Source organism: Temnothorax longispinosus, chromosome 4, assembly GCF_030848805.1.
Source record: "Temnothorax longispinosus isolate EJ_2023e chromosome 4, Tlon_JGU_v1, whole genome shotgun sequence".
Lineage (NCBI taxonomy): Eukaryota > Metazoa > Arthropoda > Insecta > Hymenoptera > Formicidae > Temnothorax > Temnothorax longispinosus.
The window spans coordinates 13,510,142-13,536,646 of NC_092361.1; the positions used below are offsets into that span (position 1 = coordinate 13,510,142).

At 40.2% G+C, this 26,505-nt stretch overlaps 2 protein-coding genes across 4 annotated transcripts in view; one reads left to right on the plus strand and one right to left on the minus strand.

Annotated features, from left to right (window-relative positions):
* Nucleotides 1-26,505, minus strand: part of LOC139812310 (uncharacterized) — a 162,716-nt gene that overhangs the window by 45,083 nt on the left and 91,128 nt on the right. The window contains exon 3 of one of the 2 annotated variants that reach the window (XR_011731848.1): nt 8,894-13,571. The exons of the other annotated variant lie outside the window; for it this stretch is intronic. The gene's annotated coding sequence lies outside the window, so the exon portion shown is untranslated. Of the gene's footprint in view, nt 1-8,893; nt 13,572-26,505 lie in introns of those variants that run through there. 2 annotated transcript variants of the gene reach the window in all.
* Nucleotides 1-26,505, plus strand: part of Sfl (N-deacetylase and N-sulfotransferase sfl) — a 271,277-nt gene that overhangs the window by 42,943 nt on the left and 201,829 nt on the right. The window lies entirely within an intron of this gene.

A 26,505-nucleotide genomic window follows, 5' to 3' on the forward strand; every position in this document is an offset into this window, starting at 1 on the left:
ACATTACGACGGCAGACACGACGCGACGCCTTTACGCGCATTCCCTTCGTCCTTTCCTAGGACCTCCAAAACTCAGCGATGCTATTCATTCGCGCGCTCTTTCAGGTCGTGACGCACGTGTAGAGATAAGGGTGCTAGACTTTGATAGCGTGCTGTCTCACGCACAAAGAGCCTGAAAACTCTATGAATACGGCTGACATTGTCAGTGCTACGTCGCCATTTCCATGTACACCTCTGAGTATAAGGGCTCGCTTCAGGCTTGAATTAATTATGCTGAAATTAATCGAGCTGCAGTTCTAATCATAAAGGACCAAACACGAAGCAGATTAATCTTCACAATTATCCTTGCATTTCCGTTAGTTTTTTTTGAGGAATTCTTCACGAAGTCGGTATTACAACCGAGACTTTCAACGGAAAATAGCTTGTGCGGCTGTGCAGTGACGATATTACATTTTGTCCATGCGTCAAGAATCAAAGCGAATGATCATATTGGAATAATTTGAACAACTTCTACAGCATTAATATCCAGTATGAATATCCTGTATGGGTTTAATAACGAGAAACGTTTAAAAAGTTCAAAAGCTTTTGAAACTAAACTCTAACTAAAACTCATAAAATTGAAATAAAATTATTTTCTTCCAATATTAATCTTCTGGATTTAAAACAAATGATTTCCTATAATAAACATACTAAAATTACTTTCAATTATGCATTCTTGTATCAACTATAGATAATAAACACATGCGAAAAATATCAACGTAATTTCCATGCTTGAGAATGCGTAATTACCTTGCTTCTATCTCGCATTTCCGACGTTACTTTTTTCCAGTCGGACGCTTTCTTCGCTGTGGTAGAAAATAATCCGATCTGCGGATTGTTCGAAGCCGGTTAGTAAAGGCTGCACTGTCACGCTTTGCGCAAAAATCACACTTCTCTCCGTTATGGTGAAAATATTATTGATAAAAAAAGGGACGTGGAAATTGACGATTGACACGTACACCCCCAGCGGGAAAAACTAAACGTCCATACGATTGCCGATTTTTATGTATACAAATTTGACTTGTTGATTTAGTTCATAAAATGAAAATGTACGATATTCACACAGTTATGTAGGTACATTCAAACCCGTCGGCACTTTATTTTATTGACGTATTGATTATTACTAAACGATTTAACAATTCAGATTTTTAACAGTTCGATTTATATGTATAATCGTGATTTTTCCGACGGGCTTCTCAACTCTTTTAATTCATCTCATTTTGTTGACCATATAGTTACAGTCGATAATTATTTGTGCAGATGCTTAGTAATCGCTGCGAGTAAAAAATATTATTATCATAATCAGTACACACATGTCGCGACATCATGCGTGTATTAAAGGTTATTTGTGATATTATTTGTAGAGCTTTTAAAAACGGCCATAAAACACTAGTAAGACTACTTTGATTTCCGAGACAATGACTAGGCCGTGATAGCTCTATTGACCAGAAGCTATCTGTAAGTTCGATACTATTTACGACACCAATAGCAGTAAACGAGACCCGCAGCGCGCTATAAAAATCTCAGGCCACGCGATTACGGCCATTTTCTTTATTTTTCCTCTTTTGCGACAAGCGACGCGGTCGTAATGCATCGCACAAAATATCCCATGACGTTGAACACGGCCCATTTGTGCAGCATCTTCCACCGGTGTTATCAGGCAAATCACCTTCCTCCCCGCTGTCTTTGGATAATCTACGAGCTGCATTCTATCCATGGCGAAAAGCAATTTAATTTTCTCGAAACATGAGAAAAACTTTATGAATACTGTCGCAATTTTCCCAACGTGTTCACTGAAAAAAAATTAGCTAAAGGATTTGCTACTATACGGACAAACTAACATTTTTTGCTGCGAGAGCTAATTAATTTTGCAATAATAGCCAAACCTTTCGCTGCAATAGCAAAGTTTAGCAAAACTGTTTGCTATTGCAACAAAATGTTTTGCTATTATTGCAAAATTAATTAGCTCTCGCAGCAAAAAATGTTAGTTGTCCCATATTTAACAAATAGATTTGCTGTTGCAGCAAAACCCTTTTTTCCGTGTTGTATTGCCAAGAAGAGTTATAAGAATCAGATGTTTTATAAAAACTTTATATAAGCTTATTTAGCAACTAAATAATATAATTTAAAAAATAATAAGTTTTATATTGCATACATTTTCTAAAGAAGAATTTCAAGTAAAATGTATAGGAAAAATTGTAGACGGTTTGTAAAATATTGAAATTATCCATGAAAAATTTAATACCGAAAGCAGTAATAAGAGACATATTTTAATCAAAGCATGTTATCAAAGCATTTGTAAAGCCATTTAATTACGATGGAATAACACACGTTCGGATAAAAAAAGTATCTCGAGATTCTTTAAAAAAGAAACTAGTTAATCTCGAGCGTCTGCTATCGAAAGATAATTCGCGTCGTAACCGACGAAAGACTGTAATCAAAGTGTAAGTACGTAATGATAAAAGTGTCGCGCATCCGAGACGCGGCATGTTGAAGCAAGCTCGATAGGCGCCCGCAGCCAGAAGGGATAAAATGTTGCGAACGAGTAATCTCGCGGCCGCGACGTGCTGCTTAAAGGGAACGGGCTATTAGCGAGCAGCTCATCCTAGTTTAGGACGCACTGGCGACGTCCGTTTCTTGGGAACGAAGCGCCTGAACTTTGACGAGCGTCCGCAAGATATTAAACCGAAGCCAAACTAACTTCCTCGTTCGCCCTTCCATCTTCACCCGAGCGCGGGCGCAGTTCGTCGGCTAGTTAATTACTCAGGTTCCAGACATGGGAGATGGAGATTCTAAGGGTCTCTCTCTCTCTCTCTCTCTCTCTCTCTCTCTCTCTCTCTCTCTTTCTCGCCGCGTTACATATAATGCCGAATGGCACTTCTACCTCCATGTAACTATCTCGCTGCCGCAGAAAGCAGTTCCACGCCCGAAAGCTCGAGAAAATGAAATCTATTCGAGTGGACTGCGCGGCGGACTAACTATCATCGTATCCAACCAGCGCCCCCCTTCGTCCCATTATCGTGGGGCTTCTACTTCGTAGGACTCGTATCATGCAAGAGAGACCATCCACTCTTCTTCTTCGTCCCCCGCCAGCTCCCGCCGCCGCTTCTCGGCAATTTCGCGCAAAAGCTTGGAAACTCCGCGGCACTTTGTGCTCTATTGTTTGACTTGCGCTCTTAACTATCCGCTCCTAGAATCAACCTAATATTTTACTTCGGAAAACGAACGGCCCCATCTCGTATGATGGAGGGCTATTGGAAAGTACTTGTACCCGATTGACCCTCTCTCTTTCTCCAGCCCGTTTCTTATGAACTTACTTACCTGCACTGTCTTTTCCCTTATCCCCTTTCTCGTTTTTCTCTTAACTGCGTGTTCCTCCTCGCTCTCTCTATTGCTCGTACTGCTGCATTCGCAGAAACCACATCTCTTGCTCGGAATTGTGGATCTTCGATCTAAAAAGTTCCGACCTGACTGAGTTCGGCGGATGGTTTCACCGTTAGTTTCTTGCGATGATATCCAAAGTAATCAGAGTATAATTGCTCCTTACTCTGCAGGTGGTGGATCTTACCTCATTGTAACTTGCGCTAACAATTCGCTCGTATTACGAGCAAGGAAATACATTCTGGCGCGGGATAACAATTTCTCGGAAGATTAACGACCGAGTCTCTTGTGAAAAAACTTTATTTCCACGGTGGGCGTAATAAAAAAAATCACACGATTGTAATGCCGACGGGGTACTTTCGTCGAATGCAGCAGCCGCCGCCGCGTTGAAAAATCGACGTGGTAAAATCGCGTAACTTCCCGCTCGCGCCTCGCGCCGAATGCGGCTTACTCGCTGTTACTCGCCGCTTAAATCCATTAGCGCGTCGAAATCGCATCGCGGATAAAACCCTAACGCTAGGTAAAATGGCATGAAGGCGAAGAGAGAGAAAGAGAGAGAGAGAGAGAGAGAGAGAGAGAGAGAGAGAGAGAGAGAGAGAGAGAGAGAGAGAGAGAGAGAGAGAGAGAGAGAGAACGCTTTGGAAATGGTCCCGCCGATTATACCGCCTCTAGAAACGCTTCGGCAGCCTCATCCCAACAGCGCTGCTCTTCCATTCGAACGGAATCTTGTCATTCCGAAGCGACGATTGCTGCGTCAAACTTCGGGCGGCCCTCTTCAACGTCCTATCTGGAACACTTTCCTCGATCCGGACCAACTTCCTACAGTGCGAATTCCACATGATGGGGACGAGGCGGGGCGACGCGGCGCGGCGCGGCGCGACGACGACGTCTAAAGAACTTGGAGGGCGCGTTGAATCGATTAAATGGTATTCCGAGCTACGAAACTTTTCTCTCCCGTGAATTCATAGCTCACTCGGCATTTCGCCCAGATTATGTCAAGACTGCTGGAGATCACCCGAGATTTGTCCCGCCGCAATATCGTCCTATCTTTCGCCATTTTCCTTAGTATATATAATACGCGCCCGCGAGAAATTTCATTAGTCTCATCGTTCGAATATTAAAAGTACGAACTAGTCGGCCAAATGACCGAAGTACCGATAGAAATGCCAATTATCGATCCGTCTAAAGCTAAAAAATATCCACATAATAATTAATTTATTTGCTATGGACGAAACCTGGCGCTAAATCTCAAATCCTGCATACGTAATGGACTCTATTAACTACACCTTTAATAATTAATACGGCAATTAACAATTATCATTCTGCATTAATTATTTATTCTCGAATTTATAATAATCGTTAAATCTACGTGTGCTTTGAATTACCGTCCTGAAACGCGCATAATACATTGCCGTTGTCGACCGAAAGAAAGTTAAACGTCGCGATAAGAAATGTCCTTCCATAATGTATCCTGTAGGAGACACTGGACCGTTCCTTCCGACGGGATTTCTTTGACAAAAGAAACACCTCGCTGAAAGGATAGTTAACTTCGTCGCAAGTCTTCCTGATTTTGTCTCGATCGGAAAGGGCTAAGAGTCGCGCCACCCTAAGGGAATCTTCTGACGCAATTCCACGGAGATCGAATACATACGAGAAGGTCCGGACAAAAAGTCAGCTGTCCCTCGTCGATGCTGATAGATTCCTGATGTGTTCCCGGGATAGAAGTTTTTGTAACGTTCACTCGAAACCTCTCGCATCGAGGTCGCCGGGATGGAAGAGATAAGAAGTCAATGTATATAGCGAGGCGCATCGTGTTCCAAAAATTATGTCCGAGATGGAAAAGTCGGGTGCAAAGGGTGCTCGTTCAATGGCTGTTTCTTGTTGTCAATCTTTCATATCGCAGCATGCCATATGGCAGTGATAAAAGCGACATATAGTTACTTATGATCGATTTATTATTATTTTATCTAATGGTCATCTTACATTCGCCGTTTCTTCAGTATATCTATTGTCTCTGCGAGAAATTTTGTTTATTTTATCGAATATTAAAAGTACGAGCGGTCGGCTGACCGAAGTATCAGTAAAAACGTCAAACATTGATCCACCTCTCTAAAATGTGTTCATATAATAATTAATTTATATGCTATGGACAAAACTTAGCGCTAAATTTTAAGTCCGGTGCACCTTTGTGCAATGAAATCTGTTAACTACTTCCAATACTTTCAATATTTATAGACACATATTTTCCTACCTTACACGTATTATATCAGCCTACGTCTAGTATAATTGTGGCAGATAATTCACTAGTTACTTTGGAAGGACATAGATTAGCTCGGGGTTATCTCCGCGAAACATTTCTCATCTCCGCCGACGTGGTCTTGATGATCTAACTCTTGATTTCTCGCATAATACGTAGTATCACGTGTTGTAGCCCGTTCGATTAATGATCCTCACGTTACCGCGGTGAACCATTATTCCTTCGTCTCGTCCTTGTAACAGGATAACGCTTCTGTGTTCAAGCAGCGGGGGCTTTCGCAGAGCTGGTAATGCAAAGATTCAAAGTCCAAGTGGATCATCGTCGATCGAGCAAATGGACTTACGAGCTCGTTTACTTGCCGATCATTCCGATGATGGTATGGTTTATTGATCCCAGGGTAACGAGTATGTATGAAAGTTTGCGGTTGTTCGAAACAGTGGTTACAAGGCCGGCCGCCAAGGTAATCCTATAAAAGAGACTTAAAGCTCGAGTGGATCATGTTTCCGTTGCACGAAGCACGTACTTTTCCGAGCCAAATTGGCTTAACTCTTCAGCGGCGACTTCTGCATGTTATACGGTTTTACAAGAAAACCATTGTACAGTACCTAACTAAGCTTCGAAGGTATCAATCCCGGTTTCTAGCAATGCATTCAGAGTAGATTGACAATTACTGTACACAAGATTACTACTATATAAAAACGGATGTTATGAGTGCGAGTAAACTCGTGAAAATCTGTTACTTTTCAGAAATTATAGGCGACCTATATTCTTGGTACAGTTCATTACATAATAAAATAATTATCTGCATTAAAAACAAAATTGTAACATATCACTAAAAAAAATCGATTAATAAATCTTTTTAATACTACTTTTCTTTCTCTTTCTCTCTGCCTCTATATTTCTCAAAATTTTTCAGAAGAATTTTATCTTAGAGCATAATAAAATATTATTCACTCATTCGTTCATTTTCTACTGCACTCTGACCGTACTCTTAAGAGCGTACTTGCCATAAAAGGTCGCGATAAGCACTGCTAGACTATTAAGCTAAATTAAGAATCGCAGGGCGCCCTGCTCTCGGCGCGTAACGAAGACATCGCGTTTGCCCGGACCTGGTTCACCATCGCCGAGCATCGTTGATTCTTAATACGCGCCGCAGTGCCCATTGTCGCCATTTTCCTGGCGATTAACCCACGGGCCGGTCTCGCCTTCATACAAATTCCCTCGTCTCCGCGGCCCGGGCTATTTTTCTCGCCTAATGTACGCTCGCATTAGCGTCACGGGGTCGCTCTTTACGAGAGGGAAAATTATAATTTCCCTGGGAAAAGTCGGCGTTGAATTTACTACTTCGTGATAGTGGGGCTCACCCTACGGAAAATTCCGTCGCGCCGTCTCCCTTTTTCCTGCACGACCTGCTTCTCCTCCTTTTTCCTCCTCCCCCTCGCGCATTCGCTTGCTCCCAATCCACCTTGTACACCCGTGTCCCTATTCTCGTTTATATCTACGAGCATTTCCCGCCTCCGTCACACTTTCTTGATTGCGCGGGTCGCGGATACTTTCGATAAAGCATGGGTGTGCCGAGGGGCGTGACCGCGAAATTATTTTTGTACATATCGCACCCGGTGCGACTCGCTTTCTTCAGAAATGCCGATAAATTGAATGCTCGAGCTATTTCACTGCCGTGAAATATGGTTCGCCATTCGAAGGACTCGCGCGCGGAGGGCTGATAATAAAATATACGAAACTAATAAAAGCCTATCACGTATCACGATTATGCTACAAATTCTAACAAAGCGGCGATTCCTTCATTAAGAGAGCGCAATTGTCTCGAGATGAAGACACGGATGAAAAATCGTCCTCCTCCCTTATTTGATGCTCTCGTTGCGGTACGGCTGTAATTGCTAATTGCTCACCGACTTGAAATATGAGGCCAACGCTGATTCAATCAAACGGCGAACGTCGTTTCGACATAACTTAGCATGGCAGGCAAGCCGCAGGCGAGCGATTTCAGGCGCCGAGGCGACTGCGGCCCGCGATCGCCGCCGGCGCGGGCGGCGATTTGTCTGTTTTACGCTAGACCCCCCCCCCCCCGTAATTCCTCCGCGCTCGAGCGGTATTATTGCCTAATGCGGATCATCGAGCTTTACCGTGCTCGCATTATGCTTCGGTCCGCGCCGCATCCCTCCGCCTACGTAAATCATAGGCCTGCCCTGCCGTTAAACCACCCCGCACATTCCAGTATAGTAACGGCGCGTCGTTTGCCAGCCGCGCGTCACGAATGGTAGCGCGCGGCGCGACGCGGGCGGTTGTCGCGAGCGACGACGTACGAATATCGTAATCGGTCAATTAAATTAGGCGACGGCGCGTAATTATACGTCAATGTCTGCCTCGACACGCGTAATTGGAAGTTAACCCGCACGTATAACGCCATCCCGGCAGATGTAATTAGGATATTGTCCTTGTTGTGAAAACGCGCGCGCGCGGGCGCATTGGGAAAAGCCGCCTCGTCGATACGTTATTCCCACCGACGCCGCGACGCTGCTAATTATTTTACTTTGTTTCGTTACCCACACGTATTGCGCGGAGCTTTAACGTTATTGTAACAGTCGCGCGGTATGCGTAATTGCCAAAGCTCTCTGCGTCGCGCGATTCGTAGAGATCTTCCGGAAAGTACGTGCTTGGTTTTTGAAATGAGAAGCGGTGACTCATTGACGCGGGCGCGAGTCGTTTGCACGTTCGCGGAAATATTGATAAAAGAAACGAGAGTCTGCACTTTTTAAATGGTTCCAGAGAGATTAGTAATCCCGTGTGTTAACGATTATTATCGTAGGCGAGCATTAGCAAACTGTTGCGGAGCATTGTAATAACATCTGCAGCACGAATTTCTCACTTTAACGACTCACGCTGTGATAACACATTCAACCACTAACGAAAGATCGTCAGCCTGAAATTCAGAACTTTCCTCCCGAGAGCGTAGTAGTAGTAGTCTCGCTCTACGAGAAATTATTACCAGCTGCTGCCGATGGACCACTTATGCGACTTATAAGTTTGCGTACGGGCGCAGAGAAGCGTGCACTTAACGCAGAGAACATCGCGAGCGATACGAGACACACGACAGATGACGACGACGGTGTATAAGACTCTGCAAACCGGAACCAGAATCAAAACTGACGCAAATCTCTCGCCTGTGGTTCGTGGCATCGCGTCACACACATACGGAGAATTCCGACAATATGCATGCGTGTGCGGCGCGCACATAGACTCTCATTGTAATATTAATTCAACACCTAGACAGGAGCTTATATACCGTAGATAAACAGCGCTACGACGCTCGATTCGCGATACGAATACATGTTACACGAGAACCAGTCACTGTTAAGAAAACAGGTCACGCAAAATTAATTGGCGGATTGAAAAAAATGAGACGGTAGTGTAATTGCACTCTTTACTCGTCGTTTATTCCGCAGATCATGTTATTCGCCGCGGCCGTAGCATGATAAATCCGGTAATGGCATCATCGGTGTAACTCAATACTGTCCGAAATGTCAAAGCGGATTATTTGATTTCCGCTCTAACGATTTTTGTGTCTCTCTCGTTACGCCTATCGCTTTTAACCTTTTTTTTTCACGGTCTTTTTACGTTAAACTCTCTGAGAATCGCAAACAGTACACCTTTTTATTTCCCAATTACGGAATTGAATTATAATTATACGTCTCGCTTGACGTGCGCGTACATCCGCTCTCGCTGATGCGTAATACGAAAGTTACGCAATAATCTGCGAATTCATCGTAGGAAACATTAATTACATCGCAATGATCTCATTTTCTCTCGCTTTGATTACAGATTGTTATACCGTATTCACAATATTATTAGTATTGCTCCTGCCTACCATCTGCATAGGTTTATTCGTGGTCGAGCGTAGCCAACAGAGCCACTGCAATCTCGCAGTAGTTATTGCGAAGCGTGGTCAGCCAGCAGTCACGCTAGCCCATATACATCAGTTAGCGCTCGCTAGTGTATAATGCACAGCACGCACGTATTTGACATCAATTAAATCGAGGAGGTCTATTAATTAGTATTATATATCAGACGTCTGGAATCGAATAATTTAGACAGAGAAGCCCGGAGAGTTACATATAGTGACGTCTAAAACTAGGTCATCCGTTAGCCTCATTGAATATTCTCGATGCCATCATCTAAACTGCAATGACGTTAATTTACGACACTTATTTGACATTTTAATTATGTACGTGATACTAACTGAGTTAGTATGTGTACGTAGCTAATTAATAAATTTAAAATTTAAATGAGCCCTTTCTTTAATTTCAAGCCAAGTTGGCTTCAATCTATCTCCACCTAATTTGGCGGTGCACAAAGCGTCTAATTCATTTCGCGGGTCGTTCTGAGAGACGTAGTCCCATTGTCGCGCAGTTAATTGCGCAGTAATTACGGAGCGATGCCCGGAGAAAATCAAGACGAGTTGTTTTATTTCCGCTCTGACGATTTCTGTGCTTCTCTTGTTACATCTCTCTCGATTTTCCTGTTTTTTTTTTTTACAGCCTTTTGTGGTTCACGACTTCCCGCAAGAATCGTCAGCAAGAATATATTTTTTACTTCAAAATTACGATATAACATACCCACAATTGCCATTAGTGTAAAATTATTAATCTAGGATTGCTTTAAAAGATTTGTTTGTTAAACGTAAATTCGAGACAAGGAATATTTTTATAATTTTTTTCTGTTACATAGCCATATGAAGAGAGATAAAATTGCGGCAACACGCAATATCCAAATTAAATCTAGCTAATAAACTAATTTGATAATAGCTGTTGGAAAACGATCGCATTAAATATTTTAATTGAAATATATTTCGTTATCTTTTTATATTAATACGCTTACTTTATTAATGCGTTATACATTCAATAATTTCTGTCGTTCGGTGTCTCCTGTTTTATGCCTATAATATACTTTTTACGAGCGTGTCTTTTTTAGACCAACATAAAACTTTTACGCTTTTGTTCAAAGTAAGTAAAGCTGTAACACCAAACTTAAGCAAATTTTGTAAAACTGATGAACGGATCTGAATATTTTCTATTTCTGGTCGTAACCTATAGCGACCTCGCCGCGCCCATCTTTCGAGCAATTGAATTAGGTATTTTAAATGCAATCGAGTCGAGTGCTCGTTACATTAAATATCGTCCCCGCGCCCGGACGTTCAGATTACGCATTTTAGAATAATAATCTCGTCAAATTCGTGACCGAGCATCCGCGGCAACCGCCGCACATTTTCCATGACAAAATTTCGGATTTGCACGTGGCGCTGTTGATGCGAGACTTCGTGAGTAACTGTACTGGTAAATTGTGTCGCGTTTTACTCTATTTGAAGCACACATATATATATATATATAAATCGATACAGCGTCGCATGTAAAATCGCATGATTGCGTTATGCCAATAAAATCGTAAAAATAAATTCAAATCTGCCTTTATCTTTGTTTCACTGTGGTGAACTAATTAAAAAATTGTCCAATAAATAAACAAGTTTGGAAATGTTTGTATTTAATTAAATTTATTGCGACGATAATATTTCGTCATGTTGCCGTCGTTTGTTTACATGGCTAACAATAAGTATTGTACATACAGAAAGAATAAAAAAAGGCAGTAAATACATGTAAATGGATATACGAGTTGATGACAACCAGTGTTATAGCAAAAAGGAATTTGTAAAAATATTTACAAATTGAATCTGACTGATTGTGAGTCAGATCAATATTTAATCTGACTCTCAATGATACGTATTATGTTCTAGATTACCTTCATAAGTTCAGTACTGACTTAGAAATAATGTAAAGCGGCATAAATTCACTAAAAAACGACCGACTCGACCAGAGTTTTTAACCGCAATTATCGAAACGGGATATAGATTGATAGAGCCATTCATCCTGTGTAAAGCCTCGGTTAGTTTCTGCGCTACACGCTCGCATGTCACACGGCTCAAATCGGCTTGTGTACGCGTAAGCCTCGAAGCACGTAACCGGCCAATGCGCTCGGGGAGGAAAATTGCGAATGGGACGTGACGGTTTTTTTTCCGCGACAAGAGATCGCACTGCAGTTGCAGCAGCGAGCGAACGAACGGTTTTCGAGCGACGAACAAACAAGCGCTAACGACAAATAACAAGAGCTCTGAGAGGTAGAGGAAAACTCGCGGGGGTCACACTTACAATTAGCCGGCGGAATCTTTTTTTGTAACTCAACAAATTCTTCGTAGAATAGAAATTTCAAAAATTCTCATTCGAAAATATTTATCAAGATAATTTCGTGTCGGCCACGGGGATATATGTACCATTTCGTAATTTCTAAACTCATAAAGTATGTAAAATTTTACAACATATATTATGCATGTAATTTTTATAAAATTTTTCCTTTAAAAAAGAAAACTGTGTCGTGCGTCAGAATCGAAATGGTGCAAGCATAAATCTTCGTTATCGACAGAAATAATCCAATTATTTTCAAATATCATTTAGGCGAATTACTGTCTGCACCTCTGCCTGGCGAGCGAGATGAATTTAAAAACTCGGTCACGCAGCAGTTAGTCACGCGATTTAATGAAACTCTTGCAATATGTAGAGTGGTACCTGGTCACGGGAAAGAGGAGAGGGTGCCTCTGTAGGTGGAGGGAAAATTACCGACGTGACGAAGTGGCCATTAATAACGCAAAATGGTCCCGCGACGCTTCATTACTTTCACCCCTTTTTTTAAATTAGCGAGTCGAGAAAAAGTGTTAGACGGTCCGTACGTTCCTTGAATTAAACCTCCGCGTACGAGTTTCATTAGAACAAACAGCGTAATGGCCGTTTTACTTATTTGCCAATCGATTCGTTGGAGAGGCAAGCGAAAGTAATGGATGAATAGTGACGACAAGATAAGTCAGATTGCCAAAGTCAGCGTTTGAAACTGAGATTGAACCTTGGATTGAACTGAAGTATTTTAAAAAATCAAATTTAACAGAAGAAAATATATTCTGCACGTCTTAACTTGCTTTTTCGTCATTATTTTTTTTGTAATACACGGAAAGAATGATTTTGCTGAAGTATCTAAAAATTTTTATCTAAAATTTTCATCTAAAAATAATTATTTTGATGGTGCAACAAAATAATTTTCAGATCTGTATCTAGCTAAATTTTTAGATATTTGAGCAAAACCGTTCTTTCCGTGTAAGTTCGATCAAATTTTTTCACTGACTCTGGGAGAATTTAGTTAATTATGAATTTTACCAACGAATTTCAGAGGAAATAAATTTGCTAAAAAGTATGTACTATATTAGATTACACCGAACATCCGGAATTTGGAAATGTACCGCAAAATCTGGAAAAATGAATATTAATTTCGCGTTATTTTCGCGCGATGATGAGGAGCGTACGGAAATTGACCCTCAGGCAAACCGCGTGACAGGTTCGAAACTAGTTTCGCGGTCGTTCTATGTCTCGACATCGCTCGACAACTTTCCGTTATCGTCAGGTATACATTATACATACGTTATGTGTGTATGAAATCTGAGATTTCTCATTTAACTTTCGTTTAATTATTATTACGGCGAGACCGTTCGGGGCTGCCATTATCACGGTACATGTGGTTTAGTCCGTCGAGGACGTTTCATTTCGACAAGATTATGAACCTACGCAGCGCTCAGTACATCGGTCCGAGTGTCGTTAAATTTATGCAAATAATTTTCATTAATATTAAACGGTAGCATGATGCAGCTTGAGAGGCACGCTGTTCACACTCCGTTAAATAACGCTTGCGTATATATGGTTGTACTTTTGAGTCTCAAATCCTGAATTTTCTAACTTCCCAGCTTCATACATCATTTTAATATTTCAGAATCGTCTCCTATCATCTGTAACAGAAAAAATTTAGCAGCATTAATATTCAAATTTTTTTATTCTCCTTTCCGTCAAATTGTTAAATATTTTTATCGTTTTTCCTAGCTTACAAGGCAAACGTACATTCAAGTTTAGACATTAGATTTGGAGAGATGCTTTGGAGAAGTGGGGGATACATTAATTTTAGAGATAATATAGATTCTGTTAGCTCTTGACTGTTCTTCACATTACATCTGCTTTTGAGCATGTTCAGTTTTGCTAATAATTTAATTAATATTTCATTCTTCTAATGGATCAAAATTGAAACATTAATAATTATTGATAGTTAATTTAATTTTTAGTTGCTTGATATCTATGTAAAATTTATAATCAATTTAATTGAGATGATTTGTGCAATCTGTCATGATGGCATTTATGTACATGAGTGTTACAGAATGCATTTTTATATTATCATTAACAGTCAATGTCAGTGGCGCCGCAGCCATGCGAGGTCAGTGTATTGCAATCAAGTCAAAGTGTAATATATTCCTTACATAACACTATAATACATGCTCCTTGCTCAAGAACAAATTTCTCGTTAAAAAGCGCCTCTTTTGCATGCTATCGCGCATTAATGTGGATAAATGGCGAGCTTGTGTAGAACGAACCTTATAATCTTTATACTATCATTAAAAATACAATGGGGTCAGGCGAACCGTAAGACATTCATTTACCACCGTTTTTTATCTCGTTTCTTCGCGAGACACAGAGCATACGTGTAGTTCAAAGTTTTAAAGATACTTCAGGTCAGAAAATTTTAGATTCGCGTTTAAATTTTACATAAGTGGTCACGTAGATTGAAACACGCGTCACAAGTAACGTGTATTAAATTCCACGTTTTCTCCCGTTAGTCCCGTTGCATTTCTTTCGCAAGATCTGTATCTTTCTCGAAAGTATGCATTTTGTGACCGTGTTTGTCGTTGCGTTCGCGCACGACAATTATGCCGCATTAACTCAACCCCGCGATGCGTCTCGTCGTGACAGAGCGTTGTCACACACGCTTCGGACATTTCTGTGCCGCTGTCGCATGCCGGCTGCATTGTCCGCCCGGAATCAAAGCCGAACCAGGCCCGACCGCAGAGGACGGACGAGGGGGAGAGGGAAGAAGGAAGGTTGGAGAGAAAGAGAGGGTGTGAGTGAGAGATCCGACATCGGGATCGGGGTGCCTCGCAACCGTAGCGTAACACATAACGCAAATACGACTCGCTGACGTATGCGCTGACGTAGGTGAGACGCGACGTCGTGAACGCGCGTTTTCCGGGCGCGCAGCCGGATCGCGATGTCGGTGCACCGCAGAAGCCGTGACAGTCGACCAGAGGGGATGGAGAACGAGGGGAGACAGAGGGTTAACGAAAGAGAGGAAATGGCACGGGGAACGGCGGCAGAGCGGAGGGAGGGCAGAAAGAGAGAGGGGGGAAGTGGAGCCCTGTTGTGCAGCCGTCAGCACTGAGAATGGCAAGTGAGTTCCACCGGCTCGGCTCTTTCGCCCGTTGCGGTACGGCCCGTGAGTGGCTTCCGGAGTGACAGAAATCTTCTTCCGCCTTGTGCCCCCTCCTCATCCCGGTCGCATTTGAATCGCAAATCCCCCGCATCGTCATTGTTTGCCCGGGCAACTCCGTGAAACGAGGCGCGCAACGCATCATCCGCGGAGCCAAGCGCTCCGTACGGTTGGACGATCTTCGTAAGATCGTCGTACGCGGCGAAACGCAATGGAAGGGTCCGTCGCAGATTCTTCTGCAGGACAGATTTTATTTTACTGACACGCGATAATTGCGAGCATTTTAATGATTCTCAGTAGAATCGTACGATCGATGCACATATTGCAGCTTGCTTTAGCAAAATAGCATCTTGCCAAAGATGCAAAGGTTGCGCTAATTAAATAATTTTTTTGCTCGACACTAGTATAGTTGTACTAGATAACTAGAGAATACATATTATCGGGGTGCAGTATCTCTCTGTCACACATGATACATGATATTACTGCATCTATATGTCCATGATCGAAGATCACGGAAAGCGATATAATCATGCCTACAACTGGATACACGTGCGTTGTCCCAGTTATCGTAATTGGATATTGAGCTCCGGTAAACGCAAAAATTTCAATTTTGACTCGCCTTTTCGCCTCTCTCATTCCGCTTCCCACGCTCACCGGAATTACTGCCGGTCGACTAAAGCCGGGTAAATTACAAAAACTTGATACATTGGCGGGCGGGCGGTCAGGCTGCGTTATGCGAGTCGAAATTGCGACGCCTAATTTTCGTGATGACGCTATACCTACTATACGCGCGTTGCACATACGATGCGTGGATAAAAGCACCGCGCGGCTTTTCCCGACGTATTAGCCCAGCCGAAAATAATGCACGTGCGTGAGCAAGTGCGCGGGACGCAGGTGCGCTCGCCTCTTCTCTCGCGCATATATCGTGCATTTAGTGCATGCGGCCAGAACGCGTGCGAAGGCCGCATCTGTATTCGCGTGCGCTCGCGCGCGCGCGTGCGAGGAAGAGAGAAAGAGAAAAAGAGAGAAAGAGAAAGAGAGCCCTACATGCCACTCTCTCTGGCGCCTTTATGCATCGTTCTTTCGTATAACGTCGCATGCATGCACAAATCAACATTTACACAGGGACGGGTTTCGCGCATAGGGAAGCTTCCGCGGGACGGTTCGTTATGACTAACGGTTCGTTTTGCGTTTTCCGAGGAAAATATACGATTTTTTACGATGGCAAAACCTTCGTGTGCCCTCCTGCACGTTTCCCTCCACCCTCAACCGCTCGCTATCCCACTTCGCGAAAGGGATGCGAGATAACAGGATGCAACGAAATGTTATCCGTTCGACCGGCTTTAACGGCGAATGCATGGTGTTAGTGATTGGTACGCAGCGCCGTGGTTTATCGATGTTGTGTGTGGCTAAAAATTTTTTTCTGTTTTCACGGCTGTGACAAATATCGATACATTTCATCGGAGTGTCGCCGCAAAAGCGGGGAATCGCCGGAAAGAGCGGAGTCGTAATATACAGCTTTCACCACTTCCGAAAGACGCAATGAACGGGTTCCAGATATAGTGTTTCCATGCACTGTTAGAAGTAGACCTGTCACACATGTGTGAATATTAATGCGTCACACGTGTGTAATGTATGATTTTTCAAACGTTCATGCACTTGTGTCTCAATGTGCACGTGTGAAAAACAGGGAAACGCACTAGGGAATGTGTATAAAACACACACTTCAACGTGTGAATTTAGTAAAACATCCACAAGTGTATGAAATAGTCAAGCACTATAGTATTCACACATGTGTAATGTTTCTATGTGTGTGAATATAACACATTTTGGGGAAAGTTACACACTGAGTATAATATAACACACTTACTAGTCACACACTGACCAAGTCACATATCATGCAGGTACGCATCAGCAACTCTTGTGATGAGGTTAGAATACGACGAGCCTGTGGCTGTGTGCGAATTGTGTGCACATTGAAGTGTAGTGCCAATTATACAGTATTCTTTATTATGAACGGATGAACAAGATGAACAAGTCTTTGATGGAAGCACATTCCGATCATTATTTATTAGGGATGCTATAAAAAAGATTTTTTTATTTTTGTCTAATGAGGCCCTCTCTCTTGTGTGTGTGTGTGTGTGTGTGTGTGTGTGTGTGTGTGTGTGTGTATGGATTTGATAAGAATGTTTTAACTTTATAAATATACTTTTTTCATAAATATATTTACGAACACAAAATTTCGTAATGAGCCGACATTAAGAAATGACATTCACCCGACATTAAGAAATATTATATCATATAACTAATTCAAAATTTTATTACTCTTTTAAACTAAATTTGTTTCTTAAGATGATTTTTGAAAATTTATATATTGGCGCTGGTTATGCCATATGTAGACTATATATAACACTTACATCAAATTAAGAAATAGTCTACCACGTAAGGCAGTTGGCTCACGATCCAGAGGTCTCGAGTTCGAATCCCACCAAGGTAAGTGTTTTTTTTCAAATACGAGAAAATATTTATAATCATAGACTGCATCTTAAGAAACAAATTTAGTTAAAAAATAGTAATAAAATTTCGAAATAAATATTTTTTTTGTTTTAAAGTATTATAATTCCTCTGGCATTAAGAGGACTGCATTAAATTACACATCTCAGCTGTGTGACAAGTCATACACGCTAATATAATCAAACATCTATTCGTGCGTGAAAAAGTAACACACTTACAGACGTCTTAAAACGGCGGACACACATCACACGCGATAAAGTGTGTGATATTCACACACTGCTTCTAACAGTGTGAGAAAAATTAATACGCCCTGTAATTTGCAAAGTAACAAACAAATTTTAAATAGAGATAAAATTGTAAAATAATGTGTAACATCGCCGAGTTGTGCGTTTCTTTGAAATCGTGGAGAAAATTAAGAAAATGAGATTTCAATGTCGATTTCAACTTAATAATATACTTAGTTAATGTACGGTATAAACTATTAAATACACTCCTCAACAAAATTAAAGAGCTATTTCGAGTCATAAATATGATGAAATATAAATTATGTATACACATATATGCGCATGTAATATATTATATTATTATATATATTATATAATAATAAGGAGTCACACAACAAAAGTTTTTACCAAAAAAACCACAAGAAAATATCAAAATTCGGAAAAGGCCCTATTCTGTAGAATTACCAATAATAATAATGATAATAACTCTATGAACAGCGAAATATCGAAAGTAGAAAAGGTAGAGTAATTATGTAAAATATTTATAAATTTATCTTTGTGCGAAGTAGTAGAATATAATTACATTGTATGATATAAGCGGAGCGAAGAATTATTCATTAATTGTGTCTAATGCTTTTCTTATTTCTTCGGATAAGGTTAATGACAGAACGGGCGCATTAGATGATTCTTTATATACTTTGATGTTCCGCGGAGCGATCCATATCGTAACCCCTTGAACTTGAAGTACTTTGTCTGCATCGAAATGTAGTGCAATTAAAAATGGAATTATTCAAAATATTAACGTTGTAAATTATTCTTATGCAGAAGATCAATATTTAAATAGTAAGATATTATTATATTATGTGGTATAAGCGCGCAAAACGAATAATTATCCATCAAGGACTCTTCTTTCTCTAATCGTTTGTTCTGAAGAGAACATAATGGACAGACGAGACAAATTAGGTGTTACGTCCTGACTTTGTGCAGGTAGTTCCATAACATGACCCGTTGAGCTTGAAGTCTACATTAAAATGTAGTGTGATTAATAGCGAATTCGGGCGCTCGCACTAGTGCACACTGAGTGCGCACTAAGGCTTGTTCTTAATCAATTGTTATATTTATAGATCATCTTAAATACTTCTCAGTCTGTAAAATGATTTGTACAACATCCATATAAATAATACAGATTGTTTTATTGGCTAAAAAGTTTTTAAATGTGTATTTAAATAACTTTAAATGTAAGAATAGATTATAAACAAGCCTTAATGCGCACTCAGTGTGCACTAGTGCAAGCGACCAAATTCGCTATAAGAAAATAAAACGAAAATCTTATTTAAAATATTACAGTTATCCACATTTTTTTTACTGGATATTATTTCGTGCCTATAGACGATGATTTGTAATAAAGTGAACATTAGTGTGAGTGAGGAAGAAAGGAAGAGAGAAAAAGAGATGGGAAGAGAATTTACTAAATCTCGAATTTTTTTCTGTATAGTCAAACTAATGTCAAACAAATAAATATTAAATATAAAACTAAAGTTATGATTTTTTATACTTATACATATGTATATTATAAAAGAAACTGCCTTGATGAGAGTACGTGTTTAGACGTGTAAGTCAAATCCAATCACAAGTCAGAACGGTCGAAAGCGATAGAATGTTTTATGACATTGTAGAACAAGTAGAATAAATTAGGTGTGATGTTATATATATATATATAATAACAATTGAATGAAACTTTTATTCGTTGAATTTTCTTAGCTATTGATTGTTTCATCTTTAAATTTATTTTGTAATTTTTAGTATTTCATTAAGTTTTATTGAATGTATTTTGTACTGTACTTACTCATGTCGAAGCGAGATCTCGCGATGCGATCGTGAACGCGATGCGTTCTTAAATGTCGTGTTAAGCCCTCGTTGCCCCATGTACGAGATAGTATTCTATTACAACTTCCTATCAAACATCTTGCTTTAAGATTGTCTAACTTTTCGAAATATTGCCTTAGATTGAGAGGTAGTGGTTTGTCGTCATCGAGAAATCCTTCATGTTTGGTATTTGCGTGATTTGTTAACTTTCTATGCAAGGCTCTACTATCAGGTACTTCAATATATTTCTTACATCTCTTGCAATGTGCCTTCTTAGTTCCTATTACCCGGAAAAGCTCCCACACCTTGCTCTGTCGTCGATGTTTCATTATAACCGTTCTGTACTGCGGAGTGTCTGATACTAAGTGTGGTACAGAAATCGCGTCAACAAGCGTTTGAAAAACTGCTCACAAAGGTCGAAGAAAGAAGCATGGTTTATTTATTAAGATGTATATGTAAATACCTATCGATATACATAAAATCACCCAACATCGATATACATTAAATTCACCCAACATATATCGAATGGCTCTATTTTTTCTATCCCATTAATAAATTTAAACTTATGTTAAAACACACGCAGCGCTTATGACAATTAAAAATGATGAAGTCAGGTAGATAAATATACAGTAATAATTAAAATCAGTTTAGTCTATGAAAATGATATTTCTTAACTTATATATGTATTCCTTTTTCTTTCAGAAAATAACATGTGTATCAGTAAATATGAAGAATACATATAAATAAAAAAATGTTAAAGTATTGAACCACAATTTTACAATTTTTTAAGAAATACTTTTTTAGAAATACGGATGGACAATTAATCTACTGTCAAATTAAAAAAATTGTAATTTTATTAAAAATTTCAACACACATTCATATTTACATAAAAATACCTGCTTTCTTCTAAAAACGAAAGCACTTAGGAAGCATATCAAGACCAGTTAACAACGAATGATAGACTCAAGTTTAATTTTTTAAATCTTTTTAAACATATATGTGATGATTTCTTTCATTTCTGTATTTTTTTTGTTTTTCTAATCCTTTACGTCCATTTATGATCTCCATGTGTAACGCTAATGTCATCTGTTTTATTTTAAGACAGTGTTAAGGTAGTCCTTTCGCAGCACCTTTCGCAGGTCCTAACCTAAATCGAGTCCAACCGCACTACTATTGTGATATTTTTTTAATTAGTAAATAATTAAATACGATTAAATCGTGCGTGTAAAATCATATTTTATTATTATTATAATTATTGGGAAGTTGCAATATGTTTGTTTTCAATTATATGACGGACTGGTACTTGACTAGGTGCTGCAAAAGGATTACCTTAACGTTACACGAATTATTCTACCGATTGTATGACATATGAAATATCTTTTAGATTTATTACTTGCTTTGACACAATACAATGACTAACGAGATGTTTGTCAAAGGCTATTTATTAATTTCATAACTTATAATTAGATTAGATTAGATTGAAGAGATAACCTTTCCACGATTTCACGACTTGAGGTGGTGGAGTTGCTCATTATAGCCTGAAGGCTCATTATCTTAAATGCAATGTAATGGAAATGTTCGGTGTAAAACAATAGAGATAAATACATTTACAAAATATAATTTTCTAAACAACAAAGTAAATTTTATTTCTCTTTTTTTTTCTTTTACTTATACACATATATAATTTATATATATTTTTTTATTATATATACATTTTTTTATTTTTATAAATGTTATATTGTATATGTACATATAGAGTTATTTGTTACAAGAGTAAAAAAAATAAAGTTAGCATGTATAACGGTCAGAAATTTCAAAATAAAATTCGCGAAAAATGTAACGCGTGTACTATCTCGGGCCATAAACTTACGACTAATTTCGGTGCGATATCGTGTGCCGCTGTGCACGTTCAACAACAACAGTGTAAACTAGCAGGCAAAAGCGGGCAAAAGTTTATCGACGGTTTTACGCAGTGCATACGGCAGTACAACGATTTTCGCTCAAACGCGCCCATTCTAAACGGTAACGTTTGGATGTTGCCGAGTCGCATGAGCGGCATTTGTCGGAACTGCGGTAAGCCCTGACGCTATTACTGGGCCTTTTACTAGCATGTGGTATCAGTATAGACAGCGGTAGCGAGGCGGAAAACGCGGTGGGAAATCGCCAGGGGGTGAAAATCTCCAGATAGACGTGGCGGAGACGAGAAAAGAGGGCGGGGGGGAGGGGAGGGGCGCGGTTTGCGACGAAGGCGGGTAAAACCGGGAAAGAACGGAGAACGGAATTTGAATAATTCAATCGCGGAGAAGAGTCGGACGCGGCGTTAAATAAAATAACGCGGCAAAATGTTGGAATAAAACCGGCGATGGCTCCCGACGTCGGTGCAATCGTTTTGGGGAGAAGGGACTCCGCCGTCGACGGTACCGCGCGATCCAATTTTCTCTACTGCTGCTTCGGGGACTTCGCTCCGACGTCCCTGCTCTTTCTTCCTTCCTTCCTTCCTTCGTCCTCGAAGGGACAAGCGAACCCCCGGGCCGATAAAAAATGCCCCACGGCAATTGGACAGGCGTAACGTGCGCGCCCTCAACAAGAGCTCGTTTCAAAGAAATATGCATAAACCCGCGCGCGATATATATAGGTACGCCTTGCGATCCGGTGCCCGATATTACCGGATTGCATTATTCACCAGGATACAAGCATACGTGCGTTGAGCGTTTTAACAAGCTAATATCCCGATTTGATCAATTGCTTTTTTTCCCGCTGAAGCTAGCGTATAAAATTTTTATTAACCATCTATGGTAAATAGGGAATACGAAAGCTACTTCCAGTGTGAAATATACGTCTATCGGTATTTCTTTGTTATTATAGTCTCTATATTGTAAATTGTTTCAGAATTATTAACTAGTATTATATATGGCGCTAGTATTATTTATACAATTTCTCAACCTCCTTTCTTAAACCCCTGAGACAATCAATTATCCACAAAAATATGATTTATTAACGAAGATTTCGTCGAGAAGTTTCGCTTATCGTAAAATAACAGAGAAAGTTTCTCTTTCTCGTTTATCGCTATAATTATAACCGGGTTAAACTATCAATGTGCGCTTAATTTCAGATTATTCCAAAAATATATCGTCCGCATTTTACCGGCCACATTGCGACCGTTCTCATGATTCGAGGAGATACGATTTCCATTCGCGGGAAAGCGCCCTACTCAAGAATGTAGAATTCGAATGAGTCACCGGTGGGCGATTACAGTCCCCGAATATGCGGTGCATTGTGCGAGCGGACAAGAGGACAAGAGCGGACAAATTCCGGTGACCTTTTCGCGAGTGTAAATGTTAGAGGGGTCGCGCAATAAAACGGGCTGAATTAATTCCGCGGCGTATTCACTCGGAAGAGAGGCGGCAGATGATTATGGAGCCGGTAGTCGGGATGATAAGGGGGGAAGGATGGGTGAAAGAGGGCGAGATGAAAGTAATGCGCGGCCGTAGAGCACGGCGCACTGGTGGCGATGATGGAAAAAAAGTTTTTGGCGGGCAGTAAATTGAACGCGCGGCCGCGCGTGGTGGACATAAAATTAAAGGGAAGCTGCTTTCGACGGCGCGGTGGCGGCGGCGACGACGGCGACGCGGCTATGTGGCTACGCGGCGACTGATGCAGTTTTGCCGCTATCAGACCCGCCCCTTTGAAGAGAATTAGTTTAAGGATAGTTTTAGAGGTAGACGCAATCGCGGTTTCGAGTCCCCACCGAGATCCGTCTAATGGCCGTCGGGGCTTTCGAGCTAGTTTCGCTTTTGAATACGAGCCAGCCACGAGAGGGTATAGACCGTATATACGGAACCCACTTTTTATATCTCGCACGCATCGCGCCCGGCATGAGCCCGCCGAAATATGGACGTCATGTATCGTCGTCGTTTTCATACATCATGCCGAAAGAACGAACTATTGCGATTAAAATGCTTCCGGAAATAAATGCGGTCGGAGAATGACGATTGTGGATGGGAAAAAAGAGCTCTTTTCCACAAGGCTCGGTAATACACTCTTTATCTGTCGATATTGCGGATATTAAAATCTGTAAATAATTTCAACGGGAAAATTTTCAGCTCGGCACTGCTAATGGTATCGTGACATTTAAAATCACCAATCAGAACTTTTTTAATAATATGATTTTTTAATAATGGAACAAATTATTAAAACGCATTGTTCTAAATGCGTTTCATTATTTCGCGAGCCAAATTCTTATAATGTAAAATGTGCATCTATATGCATTCTATATGTAATGTAGGTCCATCAGCAAGTTTAAAATTTTAATTTTGTTTTGCTTGCGCGTGGACTGAACGAATGTAATTATATAAATATTTAACATCTTTACTACTCAAGTCTGAAATTTACATTACATAAACAATTTTTTATATCGAATAGAGCCTATATATAGAAAGATAAGTGAACGGTAAAGGAAGTCTTGTATAAATTAATATTAACACTCTCTCTTGTATATTGTTATAATGCAAAAAGAAGCTACCTGGAGAGGTGGGGTATTTATTATCAAACTCGTAAACGTATGCTTATGTGATCGGAACGTTTTCATTATACGACGTGTCAGTAATTTAAACTAATAAGTAGTTTGGTAGCGCGGTATGACAGTGTGGCATCCTTAATACCGCCGCTTCAAACTTTTCGTCTCACGAAGTTTTGATAAGCATTACTCGCGTGGAGCTGCAAGACGTGTTCGTGTAAATTTCACTTCACGCGCCGAGATTATGCCACGGGGACAGGCAGTTTTACTACGTGTTGACTGAAATTTGTATGTCGGCATAAATGAAATTATCGCGAACAATACCAACGAGTCTCGTCGTACACAGCCGTAATTTAAATACTATACTCTTGTGAATTTTTGATATTTGAAAGGTGCACGATGAAGAACGTAGGATTTATATTTTATTAAACTCTAATAGATTAATCTCCAATTTTGATGGCTCCATCAAGTATGCATTAAATTTAATTACTGAATTCAGTTGAACTTAATTACTCAAGTATGAGTTAAATTTAATTACTGAATATATTATATGCGAGTTACGAATCCCTGTCACAAGCAGGATACTGTTGATAATAACAACGACAATAAACCGTTTCGCAATGCCGCTGCAGATTCATCCACCTCGAAATTCGCTGACACTCTCTTGATATAAAGTGATGCGCATTGTCTCGAGGCGGCTGGCAGATGACGTCAAACTCGATTGTGCTAGATGAAGTTTAACATGTACATACGTACGACGCATTCATCGGCATATTTAGTTTGCATAATAATATCAATCTATGTCACATAATTATTTTAGACAAATGTGATTACGTGTACAACGCCGACATAAAATTATTTTATCAATTAACTCAAAAGTAATTAATTTCGAAATTTCCTTATTGAAAACTGTTTCATACAATTTGATAGAATTTAATCATAATCCACAATGAAATTATACAAAAGTTACTAACCCACTCACATGATCCAATAAAAGATGCTTAGCTAAAATATTCGATCCTTTTTTTATAACGTACGTGCACAGTTCGTCGAAAAAGTTCGATAAAGTTCGCTGCAGCTGAAAATGCGCGAGAGTTATGTCGAAATATACGTTCTGTAACTTTCTTCGGATGATTTTCTTTGTTATCTTTGTTCCTTCCGTTTTTTCGATATTCTGTCACATTGCTCAAACGACAATGCGCTACCTAATCCACAAAAAAAACCTTGCGAGGCTCTTCTTTAATCAAACGGAGTCCTTTTAGCGCACCACAAACAGGCGCATACAGGCTGGCGCGAATAAGCGCTCTGTTTCTGCGGTACTTCCACGAACAAAAAAAAAGAATACGAAGAGATGAGAAGGAAAGAGAGAACTCGCGCGGGTGGGAGTGTGCACGTACGTGAACGTATCGTTATCGCGTGAGTGAGCGACACGCGTGTCCGGAGCCAGTCAACGTTAATTACTGCGGAATCGGTAGCCCCGGTTTCGCTGCAAGGGAATGATTCATGGCTGGCGAAAAGGGCTTCGAGAGTGCAAACGCGACTACCACGGTGCCCTTTAGGCCGTATTTCTTTTGTGACGAGATCGGCCGCAACTCAGCGTGACTCACTAACGCCACGCGTTTTTAATTGGACAGCTAAGTGGATGAAGGCGGTGCCGACGACTGTGCTTTAAGCAGTCTTTTCTCGAGATTACTGACGAGTACGTACTCGAGTACGTACCGCTGGCGATTTCGTTAGAGTAAAATTAAAAATTAGCAAGTAGGGTAGCACGTATAGCGAGATTAAAAACATTTTTCACATTCCTTGTACAAATAAGTCTACAAATATAGAGAGCGTAATTGTATACAGAAATATTTAAACTTTTGTAAAAGATGCTGCAACACTTTTCCGATAAATTAATACAACTCATACCAAGTTTTATACGTGAAGAAAGTGTGAACTTTAATTAAAGCTGCATTGTCGGCCAAGTTTACAAATTTATTCTTGCATGCAAACTGATTTTGCGATTTTTAGTAATTACTATGTAATTATTAAATGTAATCGAGCATTCTTCGTGTCTGCGAAAGTATTTGTTTCATATTTTATTTAAAGGATGAATTTCGTCATTTTATATCTTTTACAAATATTTTCGATATTCAATATCGTACGAGCACACGAAACTGTCGCTATTTTCAAAATTGTTGATCGATGGCCGACCTATATCCTAATCGGCGCAGGTTTGCCGTTCATTCGGCAATATTCACGTCTCTGGCCGCGATGCATAATTCGCACGAGGAAAGGACACAGAGAGC